We start from the raw sequence: 7969 nt of genomic DNA, 5'->3' as shown, positions 1-7969 counted from the left end.
GAAATCAAAGTATACCTTTAGAACACTATGGAATTAAACTAGAAACCAATGACAGATTGGAAATTCCAAAATAACTTGGAGGTTAAACAATACTCTTCTAAGTAGCACATAGGACAAAGAAGAGTCTAAATAAAGAGAAATTCAAAATATTTTGTACAAAATGAAATTGAAAATAGTTTGGTGAGGTGAAAAGTTTCTTTGAAGCAAGTTTATAGAATGAATACATACATTAGAAAAAAGGGGAAACCTAAAATTATGGGTCTAAGTTTCTACATTAGGAAAGTTAAAAAAAAATATTTCAAGAAACCAGAAAAAAAATGGGTGAAAAAAAGGACTAATAAAAAACAGCAGAAATCAGTACAAATGAAAATAGGAGATAAAAAATTTCAAGTAAACTAAAAACTGGTTCTTTGAAAACATAAATAAAATTGATAAACTTTAGCCAAACTAAGAAAAAGACAAATTACAAATATTAAAAAGGGGGGCCATCACTACTGACCCCATAGACATTAAAATGATAAAGGAATAATATGCAAAATACTATGTTCAAATGACCTACATGAAGTGGATATAAATTTCTTAAAAGATACAATATACTAAAACTTACACAGAAGGAAGTAACAACCTGAATAGCCCAAATCTATTAAGTTGAATCAATAGTTACCTTTCAAAACACAAAGCACCAGCCCAGATGGAGTCTCTGGTAAAGTCTACCAAACATCTAAAGAAGAAATTATGCCAATTGCTACAATCTCTTCCAGAAGACAGAAGCAGATAGATTATTTCCTACTTCATTCTGATGCCCCATCCTAATACCAAAGCAAAAAAATAAATTTACAAGAAAAGAAAACTCTCATGAATACAGATGCAACATAATAAAATATTAACACACCTTTTTCAAGTGAGATTTCATCCAGATGTGCAAGACTGGCTCAATATTCAAAAAACATTATGATCTATCACTTTAGGCTCATTGGGAAAAAATATGTGATATATGCAGGAAAAGCATTTGAAAATTCTAACCCCCTTCATGATTCAAAACTTTTAGTGAAGTAGGAATGGAGAGGAACTTCCTCAACATCTATCAAAAAAATCTCTAACATCCTTAATCATATGTAACTGAATGCTTTCCCTGATAAGATCAGAAACAATGCTTGAATTTTCCCTTTCATCTCTTCTATTTAGTAAGACTATCTTTTTTCACATGTGAAATAATTGTCTATATAGAAAATCCTAAAAACAACAATGACAAAAACTGGAACAAACAAGCAATTATATGATGGGTGCAGGATATAAGGCTAATATATAAAAATCAGTTGTTTTTCTTATATATAAGCAATGAACAGAATTTGAAATTTTAAAAATGCAATTTGCATTAGCACACAAAAAAGCCGTTGGTATAAATCTAACAAAATACAAGATTTAGACTTGAGGAAACCTGCTTACCTCTGATGAACGTAATCAAGAAAGAGGGAGAGAAATGGAGAGGTGTTCCATGTTCATGGATAGGAAGATCAACTAATTTTATTAAGATTTAATTCTTCCCAACTTGACCTATACATTCAACACCATCCCAATAAAATCCTAGCAAGTTATTTTGTGGATATCCACACACGGATTCTTAAGATAGTATATAGTATTCTCTAAATAGTACTTTTCTATTTTACTGGCAGAGCAATTCAGGAGGGCATCTTGGAAGAGAGTTTGGGTCATTCATAACTTCTTATTTCCCCTGTAGTACACTGGCATTGAGTGCTTATCGATAGGCTTAAAGGCCCTGGGGTTCTAACTTTGCCATATCACAAAGGGTTTTAATTTGTAACCTGCAGCATTGTTTCCCAACAAGACTTTTTTTCTATCCTTAAAAACTTAGAAACTTGGCCTTGACTTGGCTTCCTTACAGATGAAACTCTTTCAGCCATGTTGAAGATTTGCTCTGGCAAGTAATTTTCCTATCTGCTTAAGTAGAGCTTGCAATGATTGCTCCACTGCCTTCATATCAGCACTCAAAGGCTCACCACTTGCTTTGACATTATGTGATGTATAATGATGCTTGACTTGTTTAAACTTTCCATAACTAGGAGTAAATTCAGCATTGTAGTTGGGTCCAGCCTTTCTTTCAACATTGCAATCAAACTTTTGGCTTTGGCTGTGATCAATATGCTGCTGAGAGCATGTTTCTGTGTCTAGTCTTCAATACAAGACATTAGAAGTTACTTGATATCTGATATAGTTCTCCTCAAGTTTTTATTATTCTCATTGCCTTCAATCCTTTAACAGCTCTGTCATTTTACTTGTTCTTCAAGATTGTATGCATGGTGAAATGGACATTCCTGAATGACTAACCATCACTGATTTTCCCCTTCATAGTTCTTCATTCATTTAACTTCATTTCATTACCAGGTAAAATATGGTTCCTTACTGTCAACAGTAGCGGTGGATTTTGTATGCTTAAGGGCTGTAATGAACACAATTTGAAATTCACATCAAGCACAAGAGAAACCTCGCCTAGCATGTGCGAGACCCTAGGTTCAATCCTCAGCACCACATTAAAAAATAAATAAATAAAATAAAGGTATTGTGTCCAATTACAATTTAAAAATAAGTATTAAAAAAGAAACACAATAAACATGAGATGAGGCTGATGCCAAATAGTACAGCATAGTGTTCTATAGTAAATTTTTTATAAGTAGAAGTACTTTTTTTTTTTTTTTGGTACCAGGGGCACTTTGCCACTAAGATACATTCTTAGTCCTTTTTTTAAAAAAAAAAATATTTTTAGTTGTTGATAGACCTTTATTTAATTTATTTATTTATATGCGGTGCTTAGATTTAAACCCAGTGCCTCACACATGCTAGGCAAGTGCTCTACCACTGAGCTACAACTCCAGCCCCCTATCCCTTTTTAAAAATATATATTTTATTTAGAGACAGGGTCTCACTGAGTTGTTTAGGGCCTCGCCAAGTTGCTGAGGCTGGCTTTGAATTTGCAATTCTCCTGCCTCAGCCTCCTGAGCTGCTGGGATTACAGACATGTGCCACTGCACCTGGCTGAAGTACTCTTAAATAATGATAAAAAGTAGTATAATAAATATGTAAATCAGTAACAGTGATTTATAATCATATCAATTATATTTTATGCATAATTATATTGTATTTTGGGGGGCACTGAGGATTGAACCTAGGGGCACCCTACCACTGGGCTAGATCTCTAGTCCTTTCATGTGTCTTATTTTGAAACAGGGCTTTGCTGAGTTGCTTAGGACTTTGCTAGGTTGCTGAGGCTGCCCTTGAACTTGTAATCCTGCCTCATCCTCCTGAGACACTGGGATTATAGTTGCACCACATGCCCAGCTGTATTGCTGTACTTTTACATGGCTGGTAGTGCAGTAGGTTTACACCAGCATCACCACAAACATGAGTAATGCACTGTATTATGATACTACAATGGCTACAGTGCCACTAGGCAATAGGATCCATTATAATCTTATGGGAACAATATATATAACATTATATATACAGTCTGTCATTGACTAAAATGTGATTTTGTGATGTATGAACATAAAATCTAAATGTCAATATTTTCAAATGTTAAAATTAGTTTCATGTTTAAAAATATATAAATGTATACCTGAAAACTTAAGCAAAAGGGTAATATATTAATATCCTTTTAACTTACCTTTTTTAAAGCAATTTTAACTCTATAAGAGGCTTTCCCATTAGTGGTCTCTTGGCTTTACAGTAAGTATGTCTCTATATTGGAAAGTATCTGCAAAAACATTTTATATATATATTGTTGTTCAACAAACATTTTATTCAGTTTATTTCTGTTTTCAATGTATTCTGTGAGACTGTTGGGACTAACATCCTTTTTTCCAATCTACATATAAGGAAAAGAGATCAGAGAAGGTACTGACTTGCTTAAATCATCACCTATTACAGAGAGAATCTTGGCCAAAATCCAAAGTGTGGAAATACATTGGCATTTTCTTAATTTATGGTGGGACTGTCCCAATCATTCTATAGCAAAGCAGTGGGGGTAGGAGAAATCATACTTCAACCCTACCAGTCCATGGCATAAGTGGCATTGGGCTAGAATTGGATGTTAGCTGGGGTGTAAAGGGTAGGGCTGAGTGTTAGCACACTGTTTGATACAATGAGGCCTAAAAAGCAAGGCAGCTGGGAATTTACCTACATGTAGCCAAATTCTGAACTTAGTTTTCTCTATAGAATGAAAGTAGGATCCTAGACACAGTGGAGGCATTAGGATCTGCTAAGACTAAGCCTCAGGCAGAGAATTCTTCTTTTCCAAGTATTGCACCCCATTTCTCCTTTCTCCTCTTTCTACTAAAGACAGTGGTTTCTGGACTAATGTTACCTTTTTCTGTTTTTTTCTAAGAGATGATGAGGAATTACTACATACATTTAAGCTGTTGACATTTTTTGTCTCCAAGAGTTCTTGTGAGCACTTCAATTAAGTGTAGTTGTTTGCTTGTGTTCCATCAGTATCTTTTGAGCTCCCTGCCCTAAAAGAAATTTAGCTCTAACACATAAGTATTAATAATCAACGTAAAATTTACTAAAGATTTCATAGGGAAGAGAGGAGACAAGTTTATACTGCTTCATATAACTCTCAGTTCAACAAATGCCCTTACCAATTTCTTTTCCCCACCAAGTCCATATATGCTGTACCACTCATGGGTACCATGTTCTCTTCTCACTTGGCCATTTCCATATATAGGGCTCTTGATGGATCTTTTTTTCTGTTTCTGGAACTTTACTCATTGTAACCATTACTCTCCAATGTTACTCTCTCCCACACTCTTCTCCCAAACTCATTAATAGGTAGAAAACTTCATATTTTCTTCAGCTCCTGTAAACCAGCATCCATCCCCATATCCTCTGAATATAACATAGTAAGGAAAGTTACCTTCTACAAATGGAATATAAATGGGAATAGTTATCTTGGGAAATTATTCAACTACGTGGTGCCTCATTTTCCTCAAGTGAAAATAGGAATAGTAATAATAGCAACATTGTAAGGTGGATATGAGTTAATTTTATAAAGTTCTTAGAATAGTGACTGGCATGTAGAAAACATTTGATAGATGTTAGCTATTGTTAATGGGAAAGCATTTTTAGTATCAAGTAATCAAAATGTCATACTTAACAGGCTATTCAACTTGTAGCAGTTAATCCTATGTGGAGAGTTCTATCTGAACTATCTTCAATATCTCTTTTCTGTAAACATCAAAATTCAGTGGAAAACCAAACTGGTAAAATTGGTAGACCTGAATTAGGATTTTTTTTAAAGAAAAAGAAAGAGAATGATTGGACTCGATTCTATCATTTACAAACTTTGTAGTATCAGACAAACTATATAACCTTTGTGAATCTTACCTCATCTGTGAATTGGACTTGTATAGTTGTATATATCAGTTCACCTTGGTGAAGTGTGCATAAAACTCAGTGAGGAGGCAAGTAATAAGGGATAGCTAGTAATGAGTGGTGATGGTTATGAATTAGTACAATAAAAGTCTGCTGACGGATATTCTGATATATAGACATTGCTTCAAGTAATTCAGGCTTTAAAAAAATGTCTCTAATTTGTTTTGTCCTGTAGCCTGTTGGAAGTATCACTAGAGCTCTTGAAGGAGAATGGACAGGTGGTTTCCGAAATCCACTGGATGGAAGATGTTTGTGTGTGTGCCTTTAGATTGTGAAATTAGAGACCAGGCTTTGAGAATGTACTTTACTCTGTAATGCTCCCAACAGAAATCATCCTGGTCTGGGAAAGAGTCACTTCTCCTACCACCAGATGGCGTATTAAGACCATGCAATACAGTAGTGTTTTGCAACTAGAACCCTTGGATGAAGTCAAGCTTTTACTAAGACAGTACCTTGACAGGGAGTCTCAGAATCATGAATTTTCAGTTTTTCTCTCTGAAAAACCTTTAGGCACAGTGAGGTCAAGAAATACATGACTGGGTAGAGCGCTTGCCTGGAGAGGCACCAGGTTCGATCCTCAGCACCACATAAAAGTAAATAATCAAAATAAAGATATTTTTAAAAAGAGAAATACGTGACTGTATGAATTGCATTAGCTACTGCATCCTCTTTGTGTGGAGCCTCCTCCCTAAAGAATACCTAATGCCTGAAGCTCAGCAGAGCCTCACAAACCCTGGACTCCAAAAACAGAGGCCAAAGAGCTGTGGATTGTATGTTTTCTCTTATGTAACAATGAAAAGCAAAATTTTTTAGTGACCTAAAAGTAGAAGAGGGACTACTAGGGACTAGGAAGAGGGCCAAAGCTTGGAGAAGGTCAGGGGGGAGGGTAGGACATGATTGATGCATGTATAAAAATATCACAGTGAATCCCACTGTTTTTGCAATTAATATGTGTTAATAATAAAAATTAAGTCTTTCACATATGATGCTCTGAGAATCTACTAGCACGTGTCTGAGCTGGGCTCCAGTACCTTCTTTCAGCTATTTTGTCTTCCTTTATGCTTCTTGTCCAGTTTTCTTCTATTCCTTCTCAGCTCCCTTTTCCTTGTCTGGGTATATTGATTATAAGAAAACAAGGCTCCTTTCTGTCAGATGCCTCTAGGCAGTAAGAATCCTACTGTTGGTCCATTAGACCACCTGCTCCAGAACTATACTAACTCATGGACACATGTGTGCATACACACAACACACACACACACACACACACACACACACACCAACCAGTCCCTGGTGGTTGATGCATAGGAATGGGCCATGTGACACAGCAGTCTTAGGAGATAGCTCTGAGCCTGCCTTCAGCATAAGTCACCATTCTATCACACTTGAAGGGGACACATTTACTCCCATGCACAGAAGTTACTATGTGTTTGAAAATAGCATTTCCTTGACCTAGGGAGTCTTTTGGACAAGTCAAATCCTCAGATTTGGGAGATGTTGGGAGAAGGAGGTAAAAAAAAAAAAAAACTCTAAAGCATACACTGGATACTGTATGCTCAAAACTCAAAATTCTCAGCACTGCTATGGTGGACAAATCTGGCAGAGAAGAGTTGGCAAGGATTAATTAATGCAATAACTACTAAGTGACTTCTGTGAGCCAAACAACAACCTCTCATTTGAAATGCAACAATGTTAAAAACAGAATAAGATCCCAACCAGGGGCTGGGGATGTGGCTCAAGCGGTAGCGCGCTCGCCTGGCATGCGTGCGGCCAGGGTTCGATCCTCAGCACCACATACAAACAAAGACGTTGTGTCCGCAGCAATTAAAGAAAAAATAAAATATTCTCTCTCTCTCTCTTTAAAAAAAAATCCCAACCACATAGAAATTGTATTTGTATACATAGATTTAGACATTAAATTATAAATAAATATATGTTTAAAAAGTGGTCAATTTTATAGGCAAATTAAAAAGTGAAGATAATGGAAGTTGAGAGTGTAGGAAGAGGGGGACAGTAGGTTGCTATTTTAAATAAGGTGCTAAGGGTAGACTTTATTGAGATTATATTTGAGCAAATATTTGAAGAAAGGAACAGTAAGAATATAAAGAAAGAAAGTGCATATCTAGAACAAGTAGGCTCCAGGCTGAGGGCATCTTTGGTACAAAGGTCTTGAGGTAGGTATGACTGGAGGAACATAGGAGGCAAGTAGGAGTGAAGACAAGTGTGTACATGGAGAGTAACAGGAAAAAAAATGAAGTGAGAGGTAAAGGGAGGAGAGAAGGTGCAGATCAAAGGCTTTGGTGACCACTGTAATATCTGGTTTTCTCTGAAGGGAATGATGGGACATTGGAAGGTTTTGAGAAAAGCATAACATAATCATACAAGAAACTCTCTAGTTTCTGGGTTGAGGTGTGTTTTTTACTTGAACCAAAGGCCTCCTTCAGATGATATTACATGACACTTTAAAGAAGCAAGCTGATAAAATATGGAGATGTAGCATGGGGCAGCAAAAAAAGTAAAGTTC

The sequence above is a fragment of the Ictidomys tridecemlineatus genome, chromosome 5 (genome assembly GCF_052094955.1).
Source record: "Ictidomys tridecemlineatus isolate mIctTri1 chromosome 5, mIctTri1.hap1, whole genome shotgun sequence".
Lineage (NCBI taxonomy): Eukaryota > Metazoa > Chordata > Mammalia > Rodentia > Sciuridae > Ictidomys > Ictidomys tridecemlineatus.
The sequence above is the reverse complement of the archived record's forward strand: the minus strand, read 5'-3'. Positions refer to the sequence as shown.